At 40.8% G+C, this 27,500-nt stretch overlaps 1 protein-coding gene across 10 annotated transcripts in view; it reads right to left on the bottom strand.

Moving 5' to 3' along the window:
• Positions 1 to 27,500, bottom strand: part of LOC135104319 (carbohydrate sulfotransferase 11-like) — a 240,446-nt gene that overhangs the window by 14,593 nt on the left and 198,353 nt on the right. For 7 of the 10 annotated variants that reach the window (XM_064011590.1, XM_064011591.1, XM_064011582.1 and 4 more), the window contains one exon: positions 9,466 to 9,548. The exons of 1 other annotated variant lie outside the window; for it this stretch is intronic. The gene's annotated coding sequence lies outside the window, so the exon portion shown is untranslated. Of the gene's footprint in view, positions 1 to 4,674; positions 5,107 to 9,465; positions 9,549 to 27,500 lie in introns of those variants that run through there. 2 more of the 10 variants (XM_064011589.1, XM_064011588.1) reach the window with 2 other exon arrangements.

Below are 27,500 nucleotides of genomic sequence, written 5' to 3'. Positions count from 1 at the left end.
ACGGTCTGTCCATTCATGAGCTATATATCAATGGGACGTCCAAGTGGAAATATTGGTACTGAAAGCGAGTGCCGTACAAGGAGGATAAATAACAGGAGATATACATGACATCACAAACAATTGTTCGTAGTGGCGAGGAGCATAATGAATGAGCTGCTGGATTAGGCAAACTAGACCTGAACTGTATGCATAATATATATATATATATATATATATATATATATAATATATATATATATATATATATATATATATATATATATATATATATATATATATATATATAATATATATATATATATATGTATATATATATATGTATATATATATATGTATATATATATATGTATATATATATATATATATATATATATATATATATATATATATATATATATATAGTATATATATCGGAGCTTTAACGGAATCACTAACTTAGAGGACGTAGAAGCTGAAGCCTTACTTACAAAACAGAGTAGCGATGAAGCTGATAAAAAGATCTAAGCGCGATGATTTACTAAACCCACCAGATTGCTTACAGAATAGAATACTAGAACACTGGGTGACTACCAACCCACTGTATTACTTGATATAGTGTGCACAAGAAAGGAAATGGAAGTTTGCCACATAAATCTCAGTCTTTCCTTGGGCGAGCGATCATGGTACTGCTTCAATCTGAGTTTATGATTACACACGACTGAATTGAAGGCGCAGAGCACAACATAAGATGATGTTTTCAGAAAAGATGTTAGGGAAAGATATGTTTATTATAAACGAGGCATGTTAAAATTATTTATGAATTGCTTCAGGAAATAAGATGAGGCGAGGAATTATACCGAAAGACTTTTAAAATTAACAAAGGATAAAGAGGGTTTTGGTAAGTAAGATGACCAGAAAACACACACACACACACACACACACACACACACACACACACACACACACACACACACACACACACACACACATATATATATATATATATATATATATATATATATATATATATATATATATATATATATATATATATATATATATATATATATATATATATATAGAAAGGGATATTTTATTGACCACAAACACACACTTTGAATACATCAATAAAATCACAAAGGAATCCAAACATGAATAGAGCGACAAATTAAAACAAACACCGTAAAACACGAACAAAAAAAAATTATGAAATGAAACCAAATAAATTACATATCTAAGACGATCCAGTAAAAGATCATTGGACAAACACACACACACACACACACACACACACACACACACACACACACACACACACACACACACCACTAGGGAACACACTGAAACACATCCAGCATCCTCCCAGCCTCGGGTAACCGCAGGTAATTCAGGCCAATTCTAAAGCTAACAATCCTAATAGACAATTTGGCTCCCTTGTGACACCTTGACGGTCATGACGCACTATTGGACAGGTGAGCAGAGCGCCTGAAGGCTGCACGGAGGAAGACGGACAGGTGAAAAGTGATCCGGGAGTAATATAAGGGAAGGCAAGTATCCAATGCCAGTATCCTTCCTACATAGAAAAAAAAAAAAAAAGGGAGGAGTTGATGGAGGAAGGGAGTGCAGTGTCGGTGCTCGTTTGTTTGTTTGTAGTGGTAGCGGTGGTGACTGTAGAGTGAAGAGCATAGTGGCGGGAGGAGGAGGGGGAGGTAACGATGGCAGTGTTAGTAACGGCAGTGGTGGTGATGGTAACGATACTAATGGTGGTGGTGGTGGTGGTAGTAGTAGTGGTGGTGGTGGTCGTAGAGAGGTAATTTATAGTCATTAAATCCTGCACATATACTCCAGAAAAATATTATACATAAAAGCAAAGGAATTCCACCACGTCCGACCTGAGCAACCGCCATCATTTGTCATGCATAGTTATTGATCATCATTCCCTCTATTCACTATTTTTTTTTCAGTTAATTTGATAATAATAACGCTGTAAACACGGGAAACTCACACTTTCTACAATGGCAATCCACAAGTATAATAAATAGCAACCGTCAGCCTGTGCAGCGAGCAAGACCAAGAGGAGTATAGTGTGTTGACCTGCAGTGGTGGTGACGTGGCGCCGCACCTGCCCTTGTAAGATATCACGGCATGTAAGGGGAAAATAAATGAGTGCATGGTGAAACTCAGCGTCCTGCCGGCTTAAAATGAATGGATGCAAATCTAATACCAGCAACAACAACAACAACAACATTAACGATAACAATAGCGACGACAACAAAAATAACAGATATTAACAATATCAGTAACAATAAGAAATGAAGAAACGAGCTGACAAATAGGCAAATAAATAATTAATATGAATGCATACAAAATGGAAGGAAAAGAAGGAATAAAATCAACATTGGTTCTCACTATGGGAGTTATTTTCTTATTTCTGAGCGAACCTTTTGAGAAACGTGGCAAGCTTAACTCAAAGGTACCAAATGTAAATTGAGTGATTAACAAAGATGCATGGAAAATTGGATGCAAAATTTGACACACACTGCTGTAGAGACATGACTCAGAAAGAATTTAACAATGTTTTCTTTTTTTTTCTTCTGGTAATGAATGTGTGTGTGTGTGTGTGTGTGTGTGTGTGTGTGTGTGTGTGTGTGTGTGTGTGTGTGTGTGTGTGTGTGTGTGTGTGTGTGTGTGTGTGTGTGTGTGTGTGTGTGTGTGTGTGTAAATAATAAGCAACAATGCATCATTTCATTTAGCCTTAATATTTTAGTACTGCTGTCCGCCAAGCGGGCAAGACGTGGGTGTGCAGTTGTCTGTTCATCTGTACGTCCGTTTGTCCGTCTGTCCGAAGCTCACGCACGCCCACTGGCCTCTGTTTACCAGCCTGTCCCTCTGTCTCCAGGTGGAACACACAATTCAACACGGAAATAATTTTACTGCCCACCATTAGTTCCGGGTCGGGTCAGGGGGCGGTCAACCATGGCCCTGAACTATCAAGTGTCTGGATCTCGTGTTTGTTCTCCCTTGCTCTCCCTCACCCCCACACAACACGCCTCCAAACACTTCCTCCCTCCAATGCTGCTCTTGAATCTTCTCTCCTGTATCCGATTCCTGTCTTTAAGCGTCTTTAAATGTCCACATTTATACGTTCCTTTCGTCTCAGTATGATTTTCCGTCTTGTATCCCTATTTTTCTTCTTCCCCTTTCTGTCTCTCCCTCCATCTTTATCTCTCAGTTCCCTTCAGGTCCTCCCTCGGCCCCTACCCCCATCACCCCATCCCTAGTGGTGTCAAGCCTTCACACCCATTATCCTCCCTTTATTGGTTTGTCCAGATGGGTTTCCGTGGTGTGGAGTAGTTGTCCCCCTTCTCCTCCTCCTCCGACTCCTCCGACTCCTACCTTATTCCCCTCCAGTTCCCTTTGCCCTTCTCTCCTTCCTCTACCTCCGCCCCCCTCGTTCCTCCAGCATCCAGCAACATTTCCCTATCGCAGCTCGTGGCGGAGACCAAGGACTGATACGGAAAAGTTCAATGTAAATGTAGATTGTCCTTTCTTGGCTTGAGGAGGAGGAGGAGGAGGAGGAGGAGGAGGAGGAGGAGGAGGAGGAGGAGGAGGAGGAGGAGGAGGAGGAGGAGGAGGAAGAGGAGAAGGAGGAGGATCGTTTCATCAACTTAACATTTATTATTATTATTATTATTATTATTATTATTATTATTATTATTATTATTATTATTATTATTATTATTATCAGTAGTAGTAGTAGTAGTAGTAGTAGTAGTAGTAGTAGTAGTAGTAGTAGTTATCATCATAATAGAAATAATAATAGCAATAATAACAACAACAATAATAATAATAATAATAATAATAATAATAATAATAATAATAATAATAATAATAATAATAATAATAATTATTATTATTATTATTATTATTATTGTTATTATTATTATTATTATTATTATTATTATTATTATTATTATTGCTATTATTGCTATTATTATTTCTATTATGATAATAAAACTACTACTACTACTACTACTACTAATACTGATAATAATAATAGTAATAATAATGATAATAATAATAATTATTATTATGATAATAATAATAATAATAATTATTATTATTATTATTATTATTATTATCATTATCATTACAAGCGCTATTATTGCTGCTGCTGCTGCTGCTGCTGCTACTACTACTACTACTACTACTACTACTACTACTACTACTACTACTACTACTACTACTATTACTACTACTACTACTACCACCACTTTTACTACTACTACTGCTGCTGCTGGTACTACTACTACTACTACTACTAATAATAATAATAATAATAATAATAATAATAATAATAATAATAATAACAATAATGCAATTCAATACTAGAAAATGTCAAGAATTTGGCGTAAGTAAAGCTCCACACTATGAAAACACGGTACAGAACAAGGCTCCGGTAAGATGAAAGAACGAGAGAGAGAGAGAGAGAGAGAGAGAGAGAGAGAGAGAGAGAGAGAGAGAGAGAGAGAGAGAGAGAGAGAGAGAGAGAGAGAGAGAGAGAGAAAGGAGTTTGTTAGTCCTGATCTCCGTAAAAAAAAAAAAAAAAAAAAAACATAGAGGCTAGAAATACGACAAATTAGGGTTACAATACTCAGAAATGTTAACAATCTAAAGAACTGCCATACTCTTTACCGTATTCAAAATCTTCCCAAGTAGTTTTGAGAGCTGGTGACGTTTCTTTTCCTCGAATCTTCGTTTGAATTACTCACAATCCTGTGTGCTCATTAGTTATATATGTATGGCACGCTGAGTAATCATGAAATGTACGTACTGAAGTGTGCTGGGCTGTACTGACGGTGGGAAGTAATCACAGCACATCAACGCGCCGATGTTCACGGCTGACTGCTTCAAAGATCCCCATCAAAGCGCTACCACCCGCACCTCACGCTATCACTGCAGCTCTTCCACAAGTGTTTTTTTTTTTTTGTTTTTTTATCTTCCTGACACCTGTGCTCATACACAAGCAAGTGTTAGTGTGTTGGGGGGAGGGAGAGGATGCAAGAAAATATATCACTCCCACACACACACACACACACACACACACACACACACACACACACACACACACACACACACACACACACACACACACACACACACGAGCGCGCGCGCACGCACACACACACACACACACACACACACACACACACACACACACACACACACACACACACGTATACTGTTATACGTACACACATACTAAAAATAACAATAATAATAATAATTATAATAATAATAATAATAATAATAATAATAATAATAATAATAATAATAATAATAATAATAATAAAAATAATTTATGTAGTACAACTAAATTAAATCAAACGAACCCTCTGTAAATGAATTCTCAGAGTTGGATATTTTTTAACAGAGAAGAGGATAAACACAACAGTGACTTGCACGTAACCAACGTTTACACAAAATTTAGGAATACAAATTTAATGCCGTCAAAATGTATACAACTTCATAACTATTCTTCAGCTAGTTATGACGTAAATTGATTCATTGACTATGGCGATACGGTCAGTTACTACAAAATTCCCATCCTTTGTTGATACAGACGTATGCAGTGTTGGTACTACACAAAAAATCCTTCGCTTCACAGAAATCGAAACTGACTCTCATCCTTCTCCTTTCTACCAGTTGCCTGGCTACACGTTGTTTACCAGCCGCAGGAATGCACACAGAAGGGTGCTGCTATGTACTCGTATATTTCTCACTTATGAATCTATATTTTCTGATGAATTTTCAAAAGAAAAAACTTTAATGAATGTATTGGGGGTTCAAGCTGTAATCTTGGGTAAGAAAATCACTATCATTATTACATATATGTAGCCTTTAAGTGGTACTGTACACATGTTTATGAATAATTCTACAGAAGTTCCGTCTTTACCTTGAGAAAAAAATTAAAGTGGTTTATGTCTGGAGATTTCAATCTGTATTTATTAAAATGCGGTGATACAGGAGTTGTGTCATTTAATGTTCTTTTACTCACTTTTCCCAATGACCACTAGCTAAACCTACTAAGGTAACTGACTCTTCTGCTACTCACTGACCAAATCTGGACTACACAGGCAGAGAAGAGTGTTGGAAATTATATTGTGCAGTCTGATATTGCGGACCATTATTCCATATTCTCGCAATTCAAACAAACAAAAAATGCTAATCAACTTTCCGAAATATATTGATAAGAGTTTCATAAGAGAAAATCCTATAAATTTTCTTACCTACGATGTTCATAAAGTCAACTGGAATAATTCATTAGCAAAAAAAATACCCAAATGAAGCCCTTAATGTTTTTTTTTTCTTTTTCCAAGGAACTGAACACACTTTTCCAGATGAGTTTTCCTTCAAGACAAAAATGCATGAATAAAAAACAAATCAGTACTATGAAAACATACTAAAAGACAGTCAAGGTAATCCGGAGACCTAATGGAAAACAATAAATTCCCTCCTAGGTTTTTTTTACTGTTTTAGTATACATTTATTTATTTTCTATTTTTATTGTTGTTATTATTATTATTATTATTATTATTATTATTATTATTATTATTATTATTTTATTATTATTATTATTATTATTATTATTATTATTATTATTATTATTATTATTATTATTGATATAATTATATCATAGTTACTAGTTTCGTTCTTTCCATTTTAACACAATGAAAAAAAAATATCATCATTATTGTAAAGGGCAGTTTTATATTTCTGCTTACTTGCAAATAAATAGAGGAATGCCGTGCATGTATCATACACATACTCATTATCTGTCAGGGAGCTACGGTTCAACAGACTGTCACTGGATCAATAGTGTATATTTTACAATGTTTTTGCATTTACTAACAACGATAAAACTTTACTTATATTACTTACACACACACACACACACACACACACACACACACACACACACACACACACACACACACACACGGTAACACAAGTGTTTAACCTCCACCTGTATGTGTGTGTGTGTGTGTGTGTGTGTGTGTGTGTGTGTGCAAGGAAGAGAAGTATTAAAAACACACACACACACACACACACACACACACACACACACACACACACACACAGTTCTGCCTTATTTCCGTTCTCTCTCTCTTGCATCAAACTCTGAAGAGGGTGACTTGTGCATTTTGTGGCGGTGACAGTGGTAGTGAACAGTGGTGAGTAGTCTTGCTCAGAGGCTGATGATAGTGATGATCCCTTACTCAGATGACAGAAATAAAAGACTACAAAGGACAACAAAACAACGACAAACCCTTTAAATCCTTCGTGGGATGTTGTTTATACAGTTGTACACTAATCTGTGGTGCGTCCATCTCTGTTCCAGTCTCTCTCCTTTCACCTGTAGCGTTCCTCTCTCCTACCTGTCCATGATTCATCCTTCTTATCTCTTTCCTTCATCCTTCCTCCACGCACAATCACCCTCTTTCTGTTTCATCCCTCTACCTCGTTCTTCTCATCTTCCCACCTAACCTAACATAATCTCTAATCTTTCGCTCTAAGTCTTCAGTGTTTATCTCTTCACATCATCCGTTTCATCTTCCTATCTAACCAAACCTAACCTCTGCTCTTGCGCCATAGGTTGCTTTCCACGTCTCCACGTCGATCTTCCCACTTTACCTAGCGTAACCTCTCCCGGGAATCTTCAGCGTCTTCCTTCTCCACCCCTCCATCTCGCCCCGCTCCTCTTCCCACCTCCCAGGAGATATTAAAGGGAGTTAGCGTAGAGTTTGATGCTGTGTTGTGATTGGGTAAATTGGTTTTAGATTAGCCAATGAGGACTCCTTAATCGGACTTCCACGTTCGCAATTTAGGCTCCGATTATCGTTTCCTCCAGCCAACAAGAGGGTCTCAAAGTCCTGGAATACAATCTTTAAGAGGATCGAAACCTGTACATGAGAGATTTCGAAGACTTTAAAAAGACAGAAGTTCGTGTTTGAGTGTTGGGGATTGGCTGTAGATGTCAAGGCTCGTTGTTATGATCGTGTCTGTAACTGGCTGTGTTTATGTGATGGATCGTGATGAAGCGCTGATAGGACCAGGACCACCACCACCACCATCACCATCACTACCAGGAACAAGAAAATTTTTAATAATGATAATAATAATAATAATAATAATAATAATAATAATAATAATAATAATAATAATAATAATAATAATAATAATAATAATAATAATAATAATAATAATAATAATAATAATACAATGATGATGATACATCCCTACTGACAGAAACACACCATCCACCTAAAAATGCTGCGAGTGACGATACATCCAGTCTCTTCAAAACGTCGCTTGCAATAACTCATCAACTGCAAAATACATGATAATCTTTTCTGTAGCCTTTCATCTCTCAGACACACGTCCCGCAAACATGTAGCCCTGCCGCGGACCTCCTCGCCCTTCCTTATGGCAGCGTCCCTCCTCCCCCCTCTACGAACATACAAATCTGCTTTAACCAAACTTTACACTTCCATTCCCTTCCTCCTCACATCAGGTACACTTGCGTCCTCTTCTTCCCCTTGCAGACCATCACTCATCCCCACACCTCACCTAATTCTCCGTCTCCTGTGCTTCTCTCTCTCCCCCTCCTCCCCTTGCATCTCTCCCTCCACCCTCAGTACCTTTTCCCTCCACGGCTCCTAATCGTCCAGCCTCCCCTAGCATCCCAGCAGTGGCCGCCTGGAGCGACTCACTATTCATCAAGATACTCAGCCACATGTAAACACTGCCGGGATGAGGTTGCGGTGGTGGTCCTCTGAGCTCCCCCTCCCTCTACCACCGACACTGTCACCACCACCACCACCAAGCCTGTCATAGTTACCATACCACCAGTCACTCAGGATTCCATGGTTTTCTTGATTTTTTTTTCCTCTGTCTCTCTTAATTGGTAGTTAGATGGCAGTGTGGTGCAGTGGACACGACAAGACGCGCTGTCAGGTACTATACGTGTTTTGGTTGTTCATAATATTTTAGTTACGGATTACACTGGTACACACACACTCTCTCTCTCTCTCTCTCTCTCTCTCTCTCTCTCTCTCTCTCTCTCTCTCCTCTCTCTCTCTCTCTCTCTCTCTCTCTCTCTAGAAAATTGTAGTGCTATTTCAGAAACACGTATATAGTGTTGATTTTCTTGTAGACTGTGAGAAAAGCTTGACTCGGACGTTTATTTCTTAGTGTCTGCAGGTGCCTGGCACAGATGAGGTTATTACATGATAGTAAAAAAATGCACTGAGTTTCGAATCTTAAATATAGCTACTGTAATAATATTTTGACTTGGGCAGAAGATAAATAGGAAAAAAATACCCAAATGGAAAGATTTGTCATACTTATCAAGAGAGAGAGAGAGAGAGAGAGAGAGAGACGAGAGAGAGAGAGAGAGAGAGAGAGAGACGAGTGTTTCTTTACCTGCTAGTGCCTTGTTTTCTCATCCCTTTTCCCCATTCCATTCTCTTGTGATGTGTTGCGTCAGTCTCGCCTCACTTCGTGCTCTGTTGAGGAAAAAGTGCTTTGTACTGTCTTTGAACTGTGAATCATTGGTACTGAACATGCATATTTTTGTTAAAGAGCTATTGTTTTTTTTTTTTTTTTTTTCATGCAAATGAGGTTCTGGTCTACGACAAAAACAACAAAAAAAGGTACAAAAGGAAAGGCCCGCTAAAGGAGAAAATTCATAAAGAGTAAAGTCTGAAAAAAGGATTATCCAGAATTTGAAAGCTTTTACTACTACTACTACTACTACTACTACTAATACTGCTACTATTACTACTACTACTACTGCTACTACTACTACTACTACTACTACTACTACTACTACTACTACTACTACTACTGGTATCTCATTCTTCTTCTTTATTTCAACGCCATCAACTTATTCTCTCCACTTTCATAACTCTCTCTCTCTCTCTCTCTCTCTCTCTCTCTCTCTCTCTCTCTCTCTCTCTCTCTCTCTCCCTAAGGCACGTCCCATAATGAAGAGTATCGTAGGGGGGTCGAGAGTTTCCCAAGTCATTTGTTTCTCTATTCAAAGCTTTGTTTACAACCAACCCACCAATACTGTTTACTCTCTCTCTATCTCTCTCTCTCTCTCTCTCTCTCTCTCTCTCTCTCTCTCTCTCTCTCTCTCTCTCTCTCTCTCTCTCTCTCTCTCTCTCTCTCTCTCTCTAGTGGTGTTACGCGTTATTAGGAAGAGGAAGGGTAAAAAATATCCATCTACGTGAATCTTTATATCAGTGGACACCAACTCTCCCACTTTTTTCTCATTTTCTCCTCCGAGGGTTGGCCATGCTTTATGATGAACCCTTGATACGCTTCTTATGGGGGTCTAGTTTGATGTTATTTCGTTTCGTAAACCTTCATAAGCAGGCTCGCGTAGGCATAATGAACGGCAGTAATTACGTCAGAGAGAGAGAGAGAGAGAGAGAGAGAGAGAGAGAGAGAGAGAGAGAGAGAGAGAGAGAGAGAGAGAGAGAGAGAGAGAGAGAGAGAGAGAAAGAGAGAGTCAACCAGTCAGCCAGTCAGGGAGTTAGCCAGCCATCTGCCCCCGTCTACTCCTGTATATCTAGGGTGAATCTCTCCTAATTTCCCTCCACCCCCCCCCACTATTCACCTGGCAGCGACCCCCCTCACCTGCTAATGAGGAGACATGACGGGCCTTAATCCTCCTGACACCTAAATGAATACACATCGCCCAACGTTACGCCACCGCGGGACTAACCACGCCTCATCTCCCCTCACTATTACAACCCCACCCTGCCCTGCCCAGCCCCCGTCCAGACGAGACCCGCCCCGCCCTCTCACAAGTCCCTGATACAAGCTGTTTCCTCCACGTCCTCCTTGCCTCGCCCGTCTTAGCCTGTCAGGAGATGGGCGTGGTGTGGTGATGGGCGTGTATGAAGGTGTGTGTGTGTGTGTGTGTGTGTGTGTGTGTTTCTCTCTCTCTCTCTCTCTCTCTCTCTCTCTCTCTCTCTCTCTCTCTCTCTCTCTCTCTCTCTCTCTCTCTCTCTCTCTCTCTCTCTCTCTCTCTCCATACAGCGTCGCCCCATACAATCGGTGTTTACTTAGTACCAGTGTAACCTTTCCTGTCTTACACTTCTCCTTTTACTCGCTTCCCTTTTTCCCTTCCTTTATTCCTCCATTCCGTCTTTACTTAGCTTTACCTTTGTTATTTGAATTGCGGCTTATTTAAGAAATCTTACATAACGAGGAGAAATGAAAATAGTGACCAATAAACTTAGGTAACAAAGCAAATCGCAAATCAGAGACGATAAAAATGAGTATCTTTTATCATAAGGAGATGAACAAAAGGAATGGTGACGGTATAAAGTGGCGGTTACACAATACAACAGAGACGACCAAACCAGTATCTCTCATCTTAAGGAGACGAAGGAAAAGGATGGTGACAAGGAGGACCAGCGGTTATAGTACAGCACAATAGAGAAGAGACGATCAAGTGAGTGACTCTTATCATAACGAGACGGATAAAGATGATGACGACCTACAGCATGAGATGATCAGGCGACTACCTTTCACGATAACGAGGAGAATAGCAAAAGAGAAAGCGACAGCGTATACCAGAGACAATCAAATGATTGCCATTCACCATAAAGAGATGGACAAAAGAGAAGGCGACTGCAGAGCAGAGACGACCTAACTTGTGTCTTTTATCATAAACCGAAGGACAAAAGTTATGACTACAACGTAAACTACCCCAAGTGAAAAGGCCAATTGCACTAAATCACCACGGACAGCCATTAACGATAACTTTGCGGTGGGTGATAACGCGTGGCCGGAACACAGGCGGGACACAGATAGTGGGAGCCCTGCTGATACAGACTCCTGATGGGATGGCGATATTCATTGGCTCATTAACGCCCCCCGAATCCACGGCAAGCAGGTGCTACAACGACCGTATTTGCATCGGTTGTTACTCTTCGCTTGTTTATGTCAGCCGTTTGGGTTACTTATCGATCTGGTGGAGGTGGTGGTGGTGGTGGTGGTGGTGGTGGTGGTGATGGATGGTGATCTAATTGGTGTTGGGGAATAGTGGTTACTGGTGGTGAGAAATGGTAGTGGAAGTGGCGATCGGGAATAATTTTGGTGGTCGTGGTAGTGGTAATGGGGAATAATGGTGGTGGTGGTGGTGGTGGTGGTCGTGGTGGTGGTGGTAACGCTCGCTATCTAAAGGTCGTGATAATAAGTATCAATGGTAAGTATCTGGTGTTGGTAAAAAAAATAAATAAATAAATAAAATAAATAAAAATAAAAATTTTAAAAATTTTAAAAACAATAAAAAAAAAGAAAAAAAGAAAAAAGAAAGAAAAAGAAAAGTCATAATAAAAATGTTTATTTTTTCTTCTATAATACGAAAAAAATACATGTACATAATGAAACGGAAAAATAATGCATTACGCTCCTGCATTACATCACATCAGTCTATCATTTCATCTTTCAATCAATCAATCAATCAATCTCTGTCTATCCATTTATCCATGCAATCCTTTTTACATACTGTTTCCTTCCATTCCCTCAGTTTCTCCTCTAATATGGTTTCAATTGATATGGGTTTCTTGCCACCACCACCTTCTTCCCCTCTTTCCTTCCATCCCCATCCCTTCCCACTTAATTTTTCTACCTTCCTTTCAAAACTTTCTTATCTCACTCAATTCGTTTTCTTTTTTTTTCTTTTTCTTCTTTCAGACCAAGTAAGATCGTAAAGAAATAATATTCCTATCACGATTTCACGGTTGAGAAAGAAGGAGGAGGAGGAGGAGGAGGAGGAGGTGGGAGGAGGAGGAGAAGGAGGAGGAAGAGCATAGTGCAAAATAAAAAAAAAAAAAAAAAAATATTACTTATTCGTTTGCTTCGTTCGTTTCATCTGAAGCTTCATGAGCCACACCAAACTTTCCTCTCTCTCTCTCTCTCTGATCCTCCTTACTTTAGATTTGTTCATCTATTTTTCTCCATAATGACACTTTTATGCTCTCTTCTTCCTCGTCTCTTCTCTTCCTCTCCTCTCCTTCTGTTTCTTTTTCCATTTCTCTATTCTAATTCCTCCGACAGCCTTCTTTCCTCAGTAATATTACCTCATAGCTCCTTTTTTTCCTCTTCTTCCTTTTCCTCCTCCTCCTTCTTTTCCATCACCTTCTCCTTCTCCTCCTTAAGGAAATCTGGATATGTATTGGAGGCGCGTGAGGGAAATGAAGGAAAGCTAAGTAACCACATGACTCTCTCTCTCTCTCTCTCTCTCTCTCTCTCTCTCTCTCTCTCTCTCTCTCTCTCTCTCTCTCTCTCTCTCTCTCTTCCTTCCTCCTTGGGTGTGGTCGGTGAGAGAGAGAGAGAGAGAGAGAGAGAGAGAGAGAGAGAGAGAGAGAGAGAGAGAGAGAGAGAGAGAGAGAGAGAGAGAGAGAGAGAGAGAGAGAGAGAGAGAGAGAGAGAGAGAGAGAGAGAGAGAGAGAGAGAGAGAGAGAGAGAGAGAGAGAGAGAGAGAGAGAGAGAGAGAGAGAGAGAGAGAGAGAGAGAGAGAATCAGGATAAGAAATAGACACATCTGACTCTCTTTTTTTTTTAATTACAAAGAGTTTAAGAAAAAAGAGAAGGAAGTGGATATTGGAAGACCTCTTTAGAAATAAAAACAGAGGGTAAAAATATATAGATTTGAGTGAAAGAAATCAAATATATGTATGTGTGTGTGTGTGTGTGTGTGTGTGTGTGTGTGTGTGTGTGTGTGGGTGGTGGTGGGTGGGTATTTGTATCTCTCTCTCTCTCTCTCTCTCTCTCTCTCTCTCTCTCTCTCTCTCTCTCTCTCTCTCTCTCTCTCTCTCTCTCTCTCCGTAAATCCGCCAAGTTTAAGCGCTGTGTTGCCTTTATTTGACATTATCCCTCCTATTTCTCTTGTCTTCACTCGTCTGTTTCCTCCTCCTTCCTTGCTGCTATTTTCCTGCTTTCGGTTTGCTTCGCCTCTGCCATCGACGCATTTTTTCCATTTTCCTTCCGCGTTTTCTTCTCCATTTTCCTCTTCCCGTTTTCTGTTCCGTATATTTCTCATTGTTTCCCCCTTTTTGTTTTCCTTCTCTTGTCCACTAATCTCTTTCCTCTTCCTAACCTGCATCTTCCCAATTTTACTGTATTTTTTTTTCTTTCTTTCTTCTCCCATTCCGTCTTCCCTTTTCCAACCTCACATCTTCTTTCTCTCTCCGTTTTTTTTTCCTCTCTCTCTCTTCTCCATTTTCCTTTTCTTTTTCATTCACTCTGTATTCCTTATTCTCCACTTTCCTTCCGTGTTTTGTATATTTTTTCCCTCGTATTCCCTGACATTTTTTCTTTATTTTTGTCTTCCTTCCTTCACTAGAAAGATTACATCCATCCTTAACTTAAACATCTATACAAAGAAAAAGGAAATTAAGATGGAAAGCAAGCGAGGAAAAAAATTTAGAGAGTTAAAAAAAAGATAGGAGAGGAAAAGAACGTAAGGTACACATATTAAGAGGAACAAAAAAAATACCAGAAAAAAATAAGAGACAGAGAAACAGAGAAAAAAATAATAAAGAGAATGCCAACGAAGACTAAACAGTGTTGCCAAATGCAGATGAGCGTTCAACCCTTCCACACACCTAATGGTCTGCAGCTGTGTGTGAAGGGTCCTCGAGGTGGCGGTCTGGCAACACTTGTACTATGGAGAGGGTGAAGGGAGGGCAGGGAAGGGGAAAGGGAAAGGGAAACCCGTTTAAAGAGGGGGAAAGGAGAGAGGGTAAGGAAAAGGACGATGAAGAGTTTAGAGGAGGGAAGGACGAAAGAATGGGTTGAAAATAAGCTAAGGAAAGAAGGGGAGGAGGAAGAATGATAAGAAAAAGGAAAGGGATGCAAAATAAGCGAGGAAGAAAAAAAAGATAAAATAATGGTTGAAAACGGAAATTAAGGAGTGCAAAGGAAAGAAATGCAAAGGAGAAAGAGAGAGAGAGAGAGAGAGAGAGAGAGAGAGAGAGAGAGAGAGAGAGAGAGAGAGAGAGAGAGAGAGAGAGAGAGAGAGAGAGAGAGAAGCAAACAAACAAATAAATAGATAAACAGAGAAATAGACAGACAGGAGCGTGTACGTTAGATAGGTAAGTAGAATAGGCGGTAAGTAAGTAACACTAAGTAGGTAGATAAGTAGATAAGTAAGAACAGGTAGATAGAGCAATTAAGTAGGTAAGATAGATAAGGAAGGGGAGTTAAGTCAAGAGGTAAGTAAGGAGGCTAGGTAAGTAGGTGGGTAAAGTAGTAAGTAAGTAGTAGATTAAGGAAAAATCACTAAAATCTTTGTCACAGATAAAAACTTCTGTCCTGAAGGATGGATGTTGGTGGGGGAAGGAGCAGAATCTCTCACCCCTTGTCTATATCACACGATACTTTAATTATTCAGAATCATAAAATGCCAAATGAATAACGATGTACTCTTTTTCTGATATTTTTTCTTTGATATTCGTGTCTTTGCTTCTTCCTCGATAAACAGAGACTGACTGTGAACATTTTTTTTTTCAATCCAAGTTTTCTTTTCTTTTTTATTACGGTTTCTTGGTTTCTTTCTTCACCTTTCGTAAAATATGAAAAATAAACCTTTCCTATGTTCCTTATCTCTTCTTTCACTTCCTCAGACCCATTTCCAGTTATTTCTTTATCCCTACAACATTAACTGATACATCACCATTCATTTCTTCCTTCTTTAATTCTTTCTACTCTCCATTCCTCCTCTGCTCGACTTCAGAACACACAACCAGCCTTCATTGCTTCCTTCCCTCCGTCACTCCCTGCCCAGCCTGAAGAAGCTCCGGCCAGAAATCGTTTCTAGGTAATTATAACAACGTAAACACACTTGACAGGTCTCGTTTCCACCTCCTGGACTGAGAACCAATTTTCTTTCTGTCTGTCTTATTCAGGCCGCTGTGCCGGGTTACTTACCTCATTATGCAAATTGATTCGCTCGATCTCATCCTGCTTCATTCCTCTTTCCAGATTTCTTGGGACTTGCTTCTACCTACCATTGCTCTCTTCTCGCCGCCCTGTGCGTGTGTGTGTGTGTGCTAAGGTCTGTATCTTGTTGTCTGGTTAAATGTTATTGTCTTGTCTGATGGATGCTCAGTCAGTCATCATTTCCATGTGTGTGGGGGTGAGTGGATGGCTGTTGGGAGTACACGTGAATGCCCTCCTTCGCTATTCCTGTCTTGTATTCTTGTGTTGGTTGTATCCTTTCATCTGGTCTAGTATATCAATAGCTTATGTTGGCATTGTACTTTTGTGTAGTATTATGTGTAGCGTTCAGATACGTGTAATTTTGTCATGGGTACGCCTTCTATGAAGATTACGACGAAGATTCATTCTCTCTCTCTCTCTCTCTCTCTCTCTCTCTCTCTCTCTCTCTCTCTCTCTCTCTCTCTCTCTCTCTCTCTCTCTCTCTCTCTCTCTCTCTCTCAGAAGTCACTATTCGCAAGCTCTCCTTTCCTCAACAATTGCTGATTAATCTTAGCGCCACAACTGAGACATGTAGCACTGAACATAACAGCATAACAACATAAGAACAATAAAGGTAACAATGAGTAAAAAAAAAACACAGTTTTCCACCACTCGACAGTTCACCTTCCTAACGCAAACTGAACTATTTACAGTAAAAACCACGACTCCGATGCATTGGGGGAGGATGACAAGAGTGAGAAGAAAACGAGTGAGTGAGATAAAAAAAAAAAATACAAAATCTTCCCTTGAGCTCAACACACACCCACTGCAAAGCTGGCATCAGGACCTCATGTCACCAGTCCTGCAAGGTCTGCAAAGTTGTCCCAAAGTTCCCGCTCAGCACCTGTGTCTCCAGCGTGGACCACCTGCCGCAGCCTGCCTTCCTTCACCACAGCACAGCGCAGCATAATTTTCAACAATACAACACAAGACACTGCTGCAGTCGCCTCCCAATACAGCCTTCGCAGCAACTTCTTTTTCCGTGACATAGCACAGCCCTCTCCACAGCAGTTTTTTCAGCTGACACATACGTCTAGAAACCTGCTCAGAACACAGCACAGTATATTTTTAGCAGCAGCCTCCTCACAGCACAGCAGCGCCAGCACTTGCCTTCTTATAACATCACATATAGTCCCTGGAGCCTCATGAACACAAGCACAGCACACAAAACAGCACATCACCCACTACAGCAGCTACAACATGAATACCTCTGCATCATATCACAGCACAACTCATTTTCCCTACACACATCTCCCTTACTATTCCTCGTCGCCTGTTCCACCATCACCCCGTCCTTGTGCCACACCAACCCCCTTCCCCTCCTTTCTCCATCCCTCTGACCCCTTCCCCTCCAGCCGTGTTCCTACACACAACCCCAGCGCTGGTCAGACAGGAAGAAATCTCACACGGAAAATTGCTCAATTCATTCTTTTTATCCCTGTCAACACAAAGATTCGGAGAGGACCGCTCACCCCTGCCTCTCTGTTTCGCTCGCCCGCTGGATGCTGTCCGGAGGGAAGAGGGAGAGATGGAGGAAACTTTGTGATAACCCCGCTGGAGGAAGGGAGAGACTCAGGCCGGCCCACCACGAACTCCAACCTTTCTCGCTTATCTGTCGTGGGTCTTCGGGAGGGAGGGAGTCACAGATGTCAGATGTTTTGATTGTCACGCCGCCAGAAAATAAGTACAGGAACAAAACTCACAAGCAAGGCAACCAGACTTTGCGGCACGTGAGGATATATTACGAGTACGTATGTCTGTGTGTGTGTGACTGTCTGTCCATCTCTCCACCACACAGCCCCCTCCCCCTCCTCTCTCTCTCTCTCTCTCTCTCTCTCTCTCTCTCTCTCTCTCTCTCTCTCTCTCTCTCTCTCTCTCTCTCTCTCTCTCTCTCTCTCTCTCTCTCTCTCTCTCTCTCTCTCTCTCTCTCTCTCCGGCAACACACCACATATTCTGATGGGGGTAAATACCAACAAGACAGCCACGGTGACAACGAGGGACCAGCACGGCGCCTCCCTTCAGACTCCCGGCGCTGCCCAATGACCTCCAACTACACGCAATGACCACCGTCAAGACAGCGCCGCGACGGACAGGAAATGAGCGGCCAGATTTGGGAGGACTAGCGAGGACAAAAACGAAAATGAGGGTGAGAACAATTCCTTCATACATCAAGGACGTTAGAGTAAGAGGACAGGGTATCTCTCTCTCTCTCTCTCTCTCTCTCTCTCTCTCTCTCTCTCTCTCTCTCTCTCTCTCTCTCTCTCTCTCTCTCTCTCTCTCTCTCTCTCTCTCTCTACACTAATAGTAGTGACAGTAGTAGTAGTAGTGGTGATAGCATTATTATTATTATTATTAGTAGTAGTAGTAGTAGTAGTAGTAGTAGTAGTAAAAATAATCATATCATCATCAGCAACAAGAACAACAACAACTGTAACTTACGTACGTTCATACATTCCTTTTATTAACTACTACTACTACTACTACTACTACTACTTAAACCACACTTTGCTACTTACATCTTTCCTTCCTTCACGCACACCCCTTCTTTCCAAATTTCCAAACATACATACACACATCCTTATAACCTTACCTACCTTTCCTCCCTTCTTCCCACCAAACCCTCCTTCTGTATCTCATCACCTCTCACCCCCACACACCCTCCAGCACCCTTCCACAAAGTAACCGTACGTGGGTGGAGACGGCCTCGCATCCTCTCCGCCGCCAATGAATGAATAATGAACGGTCTCAGGTCTTGCTTGGTACCCTTCACGCTCCAGTCCTTGGCTTAATTACTTTATTTGATGTGCAGAAAACGGGTAGGAGGGAGGGAAGTAGCATGAGAGGAACTGAGGGTAAGGGAGGAGTAAAGGGGAAGGGAGGGGCGGGAAATATGGTTAAGGGAGGGACAAGGAAAGGAAGGTTATGGGGTTATGGGTTAAGGGGATGAATGGGGGAGAAGGACGCAGGTAATTAAGCGGGGAACAGTTAGTTATGGAGGTCGTTATGAGTTGCTAAATTAGGATTGTGTTGCGATGAAGGCGGTGGTGGTGGTGATGGTTGTGGTGGTAGTGATGGTGGTAGTAGTGTTTAGGCTAATTGGTCTCTCTCTCTCTCTCTCTCTCTCTCTCTCTCTCTCTCTCTCTCTCTCTCTCTCTCTCTCTCTCTCTCTCTCTCTCTCTTTGACCTGCTTTAGATTTTTTTTTCCTTGAGGACCTCTTTGGGCTTTTTTTGTGTTTTTGTGTTTTGATTTTAGTCGCTGACTAACCAAGTGCTTTGAACTCAACGACCTCAAACTGAAGAAGAAGAAGAAGAAGAAGAAGAAGAAGAAGAAGAAGAAGAAGAAGAAGAAGAAGAAGAAGAAGAAGAAGAAGAAGAAGAAGAAGAAGAAGAAGAAGAAGAAGAAGAAGAAGAAGAAGAAGAAGAAGAAGAAGAAGAAGAAGAAGAAGAAGAAGAAGAAGAAGAAGAAGAAGAAGAAGAAGAAGAAGAAGAAGAAGAAGAAGAAGAAGAAGAAGAAGAAGAAGAAGAAGAAGAAGAAGAAGAAGAAGAAGAAGAAGAAGAAGAAGAAGAAGAAGAAGAAGAAGAAGAAGAAGAAGAAGAAGAAGAAGAAGAAGAAGAAGAAGAAGAAGAAGAAGAAGAAGAAGAAGAAGAAGAAGAAGAAGAAGAAGAAGAAGAAGAAGAAGAAGAAGAAGAAGAAGAAGAAGAAGAAGAAGAAGAAGAAGAAGAAGAAGAAGAAGAAGAAGAAGAAGAAGAAGAAGAAGAAGAAGAAGAAGAAGAAGAAGAAGAAGAAGAAGAAGAAGAAGAAGAAGAAGAAGAAGAAGAAGAAGAAGAAGAAGAAGAAGAAGAAGAAGAAGAAGAAGAAGAAGAAGAAGAAGAAGAAGAAGAAGAAGAAGAAGAAGAAGAAGAAGAAGAAGAAGAAGAAGAAGAAGAAGAAGAAGAAGAAGAAGAAGAAGAAGAAGAAGAAGAAGAAGAAGAAGAAGAAGAAGAAGAAGAAGAAGAAGAAGAAGAAGAAGAAGAAGAAGAAGAAGAAGAAGAAGAAGAAGAAGAAGAAGAAGAAGAAGAAGAAGAAGAAGAAGAAGAAGAAGAAGAAGAAGAAGAAGAAGAAGAAGAAGAAGAAGAAGAAGAAGAAGAAGAAGAAGAAGAAGAAGAAGAAGAAGAAGAAGAAGAAGAAGAAGAAGAAGAAGAAGAAGAAGAAGAAGAAGAAGAAGAAGAAGAAGAAGAAGAAGAAGAAGAAGAAGAAGAAGAAGAAGAAGAAGAAGAAGATATCTTACATCACACTTATACACACACACACACACACACACACACACACACACACACACACACATACATTACACCCCTCTCCATTTTTTTCCTTTGTGTGGTCAGGTTTCCCTCGACGAGACTCCCGATCTACTAAGATATTCCCTGCTGTCCGCCTCTCTTCCTCTCCTCGCCCTGGCCTGGTCTGTTATGGCGCTGAATCTGTGATCTCCTCCGCGATACCAGCAAATTACTCTGTAGATATTTGATTCATGGCTGCCTTAAGTTGGCCCTGAAACCTCTCTGGCGGTTGGGCTTCCCTATATATACACAGGGGAAAGTTTTCATGTTCTATGTTGTTATCTTCGTCCGCTTCTCGCGTCCCTGGGTAATCAAGGCGAAAAATTGTATATTCCTCGAGATTCCTCCACGAGTTCCGATGTCTTGGTCTTGTTTACGTGGTTCCTTAATATATTCATAAACCTGCATTGCCTTGGATGAAGAAACTTGTCGCCACACGAGAAGCCGAACCTGCGCGTCACGTCAGGGTTGGGATAACGTGGTTTCAAGGCGACTTTCGATCACACGCCGCCGTTCTCTCGCTAAAAGATGGCAAGTCACATTACCACACTCAGGCCTGTATTCTGAAACGCTTTGTTGTCTCACCCCCACTATCTTTCAAGTCCACAGAGATGATTAGCCGGGTTCTCAAGACCGTTTCTTCTGTTAATAATATAGAAATTTCGTTAATCTGTCTCTAGAACTACGAGTATGTAAATACCAGTAAAAACCCGTGTAATTTCATACAGAGCCTTTTGAAAGTAGTGGAAGCGCGGACAGAAGTGTTTCAGAATAAGGTCCTTACAACACCCATTACGCCTCTGTCTCTCTCAGGCTCCCGTTACTAGATGCACGTAACGAATCTGCCAGCGAAGACTTAGCAAACCTTTTCCCGCCATGATCAAGCCTTGCCCTTAGTGAGTTAGCGTCACATTATAACACTTACAACTACTGCCATTACTCACTGCTCTGTCCCTCTCAGCCTCTCACTACCAGATACACGTAACGAAACTGCCGGCGAAAACTTAGCGAGCTTTTCCCTGCCGTGATCAAGCCTTGGCCGTATTCAGTCAGCAGTGCCTTCCTTGTTTTCCTTCTATTTCCCGGGACTGAAGGAACGGCATTTTTGGCGCGAATAATGTAAACAAGAGGAAGAGGAAGCTCGTGGCGGGGGAAGGGTAAACATTCCCGTCTAATTCCAGGTTGCGATTGGTCCTGAACTTATCAAAGGTGACGGTGTGTGTGTGTGTGTGTGTGTGTGTGTGTGTGTGTGTGTGTGTAGGCCAATACTGACACGTTGCTCACATCCCGACGTATGTATCAACGTAATACTACTTCTTTCTCCTTTTGGTTATTTTAATTAAGACTGTAGGATATGGATTAATGGGAGGTATGTGTGTGTGTGTGTGTGTGTGTGTGTGTGTGAATTCGCACTCTCTGAAAATGAGGTGCTGGAACTTTGCATTCTCTCTCTCTCTCTCTCTCTCTCTCTCTCTCTCTCTCTCTCTCTCTCTCTCTCTCTCTCTCTCTCTCTCTCTCTCTCTCTCTCTCTATCTATCTATCTATCTATCTATCTATCTATCTATCTGCATATTTATCTATCTATCTATCTGTATATTTATCTATCTATCTATCTATCTATCTATCTATCTATCTATCTATCTATCTATATATATATATATATATATATATATATATATATATATATATATATATATATATATATATATATATATATATATATATATATATATATATATATATATATATATATATATATATATATATATATATATATATATATATATATATATATATATATATATATATATATATATATATATATATATATATATATATATATCTGTCTGTCTGTCTGTCATCTATCTATCTATCTATCTATCTATCTATCTACCTATCTATCTATCTATCTATCTGTCTCTCTCTCTCTCTCCACAACACACACCTTTACACACCTGCATTCATCGTCATGCAAGAGCTGTTCATTTGTTCCTTCCCACACCAGTTGTTCAGGGAAGCTTTTATACACCTAATACAGCATCCCAGTCAACATCCCTCCACTGGCTTCACCACAGTGTACACGCCTTTCTTCACTTTACTTTACTTCACTTTTACTTTACTTGCTTTAATCATTTCACTTAACCTTTCCTCCTCACCTTACTAACTGGAAGAGAAAAATACAAATTATGAAGCCAATATAAGTTACGAGTGAATATTACCATCTCAGCTACCTTTCTTTCCATGCTATTAAAAGTCCACGTGATATTAATGAAGACCAATACCACTGCTTGTATAGACGTCACATGTTAAATAGCCTTTTATATTTCACTCCCATCTAAGGTGTGGAGTTTTTCAAAGGAGAGGCTTCAAAGATTCCAAGCTTTTAGTGTTTATTTGTGTGAGTTATTCTTTAGTTGTCTGGTGCAGCGTGACGACAGCAGATGACAGATAAACTGGGTGAGAGAGAGAGAGAGAGAGAGAGAGAGAGAGAGAGAGAGAGAGAGAGAGAGAGAGAGAGAGAGAGAGAGAGAGAGAGAGAGAGAGAGAGAGAGAGAGAGAGAGAGAGAGAGAGAGAGAGAGACCGACAAAAACACAAATAAACAGAGAAACAAACAAACAGATCAACAGAGACGGAAACAAGGATAGAGACAGAAAGATGAGCGAACGGGATGGACAAATAAAAAGACAAACAAACAATCTTATCAGTAACTTTGCTAAGAGAGACCATCCTACCCCTCTCTCTCTCTCTCTCTCTCTCTCTCTCTCTCTCTCTCTCTCTCTGTGTGTGTGTGTGTGTGTGTGTGTGTGTGTGTGTGTCGAAAAAGCCTGGTCCTCTCCCTCTATCTCCCACGCAGGGCCGGGCAAACAAGCTGGCGGGGGACGGCCTCCCCTCGCCACGCTGCAAGCCGACCCGCAGATAACACGGCGGGGCAGGCGGCTCAGGACGTCTATTTTACACCGACTTCATCCGCGATAAGAGAGAGAGAGAGAGAGAGAGAGAGAGAGAGAGAGAGAGAGAGAGAGAGAGAGAGAGAGAGAGAGAGAGAGAGAGAGAGAGAGAGAGAGAGAGAGAGAACAGATGAAGACGAACATACAGATAGAGAAATATATTATGCAAGCAGACAGACAAGAACAGACAGACAAACAGACAGAAAGACCAGCGGACAGGTAGACATACAAACAGATAGACAGACAGGCAGACGAGCAGACAGGCAAATAGGTAGACAGCAAAAGAGAGATTACAAAAAAAACATTATATCATCTAAAACTGCGGAATCTTAAAAAAAAAAAAAATGAAAGCGTCACACAGTTATATGAAAATGTGTGATATTCTGGTTGCCAACATGTCAAAGAATGTGAAGATTATGCTGCTCGTAGCTACTAACAGGGAGATGAATTGATGTTCCCTTTAGTTACACCCTCGTTTGTTCATCTTTTGCATTAACGTAATTTTTTTAGCCCCCTGAATATTGAGACAAATCTATCAAAAAAAAAGTTGATATTTTTTTTCATTTTTTTTATTCTGTACACCAACAAGGGAAATGAAAATAAGTAAGGTAGATTAAAGTAGAGCCGTTATGATCACGCTACTCGACTCCACACGCCATGAAAAGAAGCCAAAATATATAAAGATATAAAAAAAAGCAGAGAAAAGATAATAGAACTGTTTCAGCTACACAAAGATAAGGGTAGAGCTGTTCTGATCACGCCGTATGATTTCACACACTACGAAAAAAAAAACATAAATAAAAAAAAATCAGGCAAGGAAAAGATAAGGACAAAACGATACAATAATTTGAGACAGACTACATAAATAAAACAAGCGTGGAAAAAAAAACAAAAAAAAAACAAGAATGAAGCTGTTACAATCACACAACCTGACCACACACCATCAAAATCCCAAACATGTAAAATAAATAAACAAATAAAAAAAATATAAAAAATCGCAGGAGAAAACACGACACAAAAATATTACAATGGTTAAAGCGAGACTAATTAAAACACATGAAGACAATTACACGTACACCTGCCCTGCTCACGTTTATTATACATTTTGCCTTACATTTCTCACGGGTGGAGGATTTATAGCCAACCTTGGGATTCACGGGGGCTAAAGAGGCGGCATAACTCCTTTTTAGAGGAATATTGACCAGATACAGGGATTTGGTGAGAGAGAGAGAGAGAGAGAGAGAGAGAGAGAGAGAGAGAGAGAGAGAGAGAGAGAGAGAGAGAGAGAGAGAGAGTTTTATCGTCTCATTTTTCTTCTTTTCTTTCCCATACTTTCTTACTATATTTCTCATTCATCTCTCTCTCTCTCTCTCTCTCTCTCTCTCTCTCTCTCTCTCTCTCTCTCTCTCTCTCTCTCTCTCTCTCTCTCTCTCTCTCTCTCTCTCTCTCTCTCTCTCTCTCTCTCTCTCTCTCTCTCTCTCTCTCTCTCTCTCTCTCTCTCTCTCTCTCTCTCTCTCTCTCTCTCTCTCTCTCTCTCTCTCTCTCTCTCTCTCTCTCTCTCTCTCTCTCTCTCTCTCTCTCTCTCTCTCTCTCTCTCTCTCTCTCTCTCTCTCTCTCTCTCTCTCTCCTGCACATTCTCCTTATATTACTTTCCCTTTTTCCCTTTTCCCTTAACTCCTTTAATCACTTCTTTCCTTCTCCACTTTTACTCCCTCCTACTCTCTCCCTTTCTCTCATTCTCTATTTTCCTTCCCTTCCACCCTGTCACCACTTCATCAATCCATGCCCGTCGATGATTTTCAAGTCTTACTACTACTACTACTACTACTACTACTACTACTACTACTACTACTACTACTATTATTACTACTACTACTACTACTACTACTACTCTGTTTTGCTGCTTCTAAACAGTGACAAATTAGAGAGGAGACAAAAGTGCCAAGATGGGTGGAGTTGTTTGCGCGATGACGATGATGATGATGATGATGATGATGATGATGATGATGATGGTGGTGGTGGCGGTGGTGGTGTAGTGACGCCTCAGTGTGCAGTGTTGATTAATGAAGGAACTCAATGTGTGCAGTGGTTCGTGGAGGAAATATTATGTTCTATTCTTTCCCGTATATATTTTTTTCTATAGTCCATCCTCAAATTTGTTCCTCGTCGGCTTCCTGACCTGCGTTTTCTTCAATTTGTTCGATTATTCATGTAGTCTCATTCCTCATTCTGTCCTGGCGGTTTGAAAGGCCCAGAGAGAGAGAGAGAGAGAGAGAGAGAGAGAGAGAGTGGGGCGCTCCGGTCTCTAAGAAGCACTGAGGCGGGCTGACAGCAAACCATCCAGGGGTGAGAAAGATAACTCTCTCTCTCTCTCTCTCTCTCTCTCTCTCTCTCTCTCTCTCTCTCTCTCTCTCTCTCTCTCTCTCTCTCTCTCTCTCTCTCTCTCTCTCTCTCTCTCTCTGTGTGTGTGTGTGTGTGTGTGTGTGTGTGTGTGTTGACCGAGTCCGTCTTTCACAATTCTCTCTCTCTCTCTCTCTCTCTCTCTCTCTCTCTCTCTCTCTCTCTCTCTCTCTCTCTCTCTCTCTCTCTCTCTCTCTCTCTCTCTGTGTGTGTGTGTGTGTGTGTGTGTGTGTGTGTGTGTGTGTGTGTGTGTGTGTGTGTGTGTGTGTGTGTGTGTGTGTGTGTGTGTGTGTGTTGACCGAGTCCGTCTTTCACAATTCTCTCTCTCTCTCTCTCTCTCTCTCTCTCTCTCTCTCTCTCTCTCTCTCTCTCTCTCTCTCTCTCTCTCTCTCTGCGGCTTTGCATTCAAAAACGTTTTTCTTTAATTTTGTCGTTTTGCGAGTTGAGTTTAGCAGGTTCTGTCATCTCTGTTCCTCTTTGCTTTCCTTTCTCGTTTTCCTTATTTATGTGCCACTGAATGTTTATCTAAAAAGTTGAAAATATTATTTGGTGATAAAGAAAACTGAAATTTACACTAGGTCGAATATTTCAACTCAGAGAGAGAGAGAGAGAGAGAGAGAGAGAGAGAGAGAGAGAGAGAGAGAGAGAGAGAGAGAGAGAGAGAGAGAGAGTTAATTCTTGGAAGGTCATTCTTACCTTTGTTATATAAAAAAAAAGAAGAAAAGAAAACTCAAAGCAACCTAATCTGAGTAACATGTCCAACCTCCCAACAAAAAAAAACACTCCACAAAATCAATAACAATAATAATAAAAAAAGAAGGAAGCAAAACATAACAACAAATGATAACCCAAATAACAGCAAAAAAAAACTAAGAACTAAGGATGCAAAACACATACAAGAGACTGACTAGACTAGACGAGGCCCCAGCATGGCACCACCACACCTACTCGCCAGCCGGAAGGTTTTGCATGATAAACAGTCTTTCCCAGCCACTCCCAGCCTATCCCACACACTCTTTGCCCCCCGCTCCGCCCCTCCTTGCCCTTCCCAGTCTCTCCCAGGCCCTCTGACCCCCTTCTAGCTCCTCCCAACCCCTCCAGTCCCTCCCAGCCCCTCCTAGCCAAGCTAATCCTATCGGAGCCGACGACCGCTTTTAAAACGTTGATTTACTGGAACAAACCCCGCCAGGTGATGTTCCTGCCGCGCCAGCTTAAGCCTACGTGCTGGGAAGAGGAGGAGAGGAGGAGGAGGAGGAGGAGGAGGAGGAGGAGGAGGAGGAGGAGGAGGATGGATGGATGAGGAGATGGATGGATGGATGGATGGATGGATGGATGGATGGGGAATGAATAAGAGGGAACATAGAAGAGATACTAGTGATGGTAGCAAAAAAAATAAAATAAAGAGCAAAGTATTAGTATTGAAGGAAGATGCAGAAGAAGAACAGGATGAATAAAGCACATGAAAGATGAGATAGTGTATTAATAGAAAGAAGAAGAGGAGGAGGAAGAGGAGGAGGAGAAGGAGGGAAGATGAGGAGGGGGTTCGTTGCCCAGATGAAAACATAATGCGTAATATAATCCTGTAAACATGCATTAAATTATCCACACACACACACACACACACACACACACACACACACACACACACACACACACACACACGTAAAATTTTATGTTTTCGCTTCTAGTGTGGAGGGTGATGTTATCGAGAGAGAGAGAGAGAGAGAGAGAGAGAGAGAGAGAGAGAGAGAGAGAGAGAGAGAGAGAGAGAGAGAGAGAGAGAGAGAG

Source organism: Scylla paramamosain, chromosome 10 (assembly GCF_035594125.1).
Source record: "Scylla paramamosain isolate STU-SP2022 chromosome 10, ASM3559412v1, whole genome shotgun sequence".
In the NCBI taxonomy this organism is placed as follows: Eukaryota; Metazoa; Arthropoda; class Malacostraca; order Decapoda; family Portunidae; genus Scylla; species Scylla paramamosain.
Note: the sequence above shows the minus strand (reverse complement) of the source record. Positions and strands in the feature narration are given on the sequence as shown.